The sequence below is a fragment of the Scleropages formosus genome, unplaced genomic scaffold, assembly GCF_900964775.1.
Source record: "Scleropages formosus unplaced genomic scaffold, fSclFor1.1, whole genome shotgun sequence".
Taxonomy (NCBI): Eukaryota; Metazoa; Chordata; class Actinopteri; order Osteoglossiformes; family Osteoglossidae; genus Scleropages; species Scleropages formosus.
In genome coordinates this window covers 5,509-7,344 of record NW_021641018.1, presented here as the reverse complement: position 1 = coordinate 7,344, position 1,836 = coordinate 5,509, and positions in this window count along the sequence as shown.

The following is a 1,836-nucleotide window of genomic DNA, read 5'->3' as shown; positions in this document are numbered from 1 at the left end:
TGCTTCAGAAATGTATTCCTTAACATGCACATTTCCATAGTAAATGGCAACATGAGGGTAATTTAGCTCAGAGAGATAGGGGACTGGATATCTTCCCTCAAAACTCTTACAATGACTATTCTTATGTCTTTACTAAAAACAAAATTAGTCCTCTGGCAAGAAATGTTAGGTAACCCTCTTGTTACCATATTTAGCATATTATCGTATCAACTCATGCGATTAACGAACACAACATAAATTACCGCAATCTAACCTTGTACGTGTATGAATCTTTTAAGTGTCACCATTCGCCGGCCTCTTGATGCAAAATGTCAGCAGAGACAGCTGAGAAAGCTGAAACATTCAAGCCAGACTTCTCAGTTGTGGCTGACTCCAAGTGATATGCCATCATGAACTGATCATCTGTGGATAATGTTCCACAAAATGATGTTTTGGCAACAGCTTTATAGTCGGAAACCACCTCTTGTAACCTAAATCTGTGGTCACATATCTTGGCTTCAAGGAAAGCAATGGATTGTGTCGTGTGCACTGGTGCAACAACTGATTCAACGATATCTTTAAGGTCCAAAATAACCTGCCAGGCCGGCTCAGTTCTCAGAACTGCTGAAGTTCAAACTGAGCATCAGAACGGGGAAGAAAGGCTATTTATGTGACTTTGAACGTGGCATGGTTGTTGATGCCAGACGGGCTGGTCTGAGTATTTCAGAAACTGCTGCTCACTGGATTTTTACGCACAACCATCTCTAGGGTTTACAGAGAATGGTCAGAAAAACAGAAAATATCCAGTGAGCAGCAGTTCTGTGGGCGAAAATGCCTTGTTGATGCTAGAGGTCAGAGGAGAATGGCCAGACTGGTTCGAGCTGATAGAAAGGCAACAGTAACTCAAATAACTACTCGTTACAACCAAGGTATGCAGAAGAGCATCTCTGAATGTACAACACATTGAACCTTGAAGTAGATGGGCTACAGCAGCAGAAGACCACACCGGGTGCCACTCCTGTCAGCTAAGAACAGGAAACTGAGCCTACAGTTCACACGGGCTCACCAAAATTGGACAATAGAAGATTGGAAAAACATTGCCTGGTCTGATGAGTCTCGATTTCTGCTGTGATATTCAGATGGTAGGGTCAGAATTTGGCGGTAAACAACATGAAAGCATGGATCCATCCTGCCTTGTATCAATGGTTCAGGCTGGTGGGTGGTGGTGTAATGCTGCGGGGGATATTTGGGCCCCTTAGTACCCACTGAGCATCGTTTAAATGCCACAGCCTACCTGAGTATTGTTGCTGACCATGTCCATCCCTTTATGACCACAGTGTACCCATCTTCTGATGGCTACTTCCAGCAGGATAACGCACCATGTCACAAAGCTCAAATCATCTCAAACTGGTTGCTTGAACATGAGAATGAGTTCACTATACTCAAATGGCCTCCACAGTCACCAGATCTCAATCCAATAGAGCACCTTTGGGATGTGGTGGAATGGGAGATTCGCATCATTGATGTGCAGCAGACAAATCTGCAGCAACTGCGTGATGCTATCAATATGGACCAAAATCTCTGAGGAATGTTTCCAGCACCTTGTTGAATCTATGCCACGAATTAAGGTAATTCTGAAGGCAAAACGGGGTCAAACCTGGTACTAGGACGGTCTACCTAATAAAGTGGCTGGTGAGTGTATGTGGATATGCTTGTGCCAAGTCATATGGATTTACTGAATAAGTAACAAAGACACAGCAAGTAACTTATTCTTCTACTGTGTATAATCATCATTAACACATTACAATGCTATTTTTGCTTTACTCCAAGAAAATACCCGGTGGTAGTAAACACCAA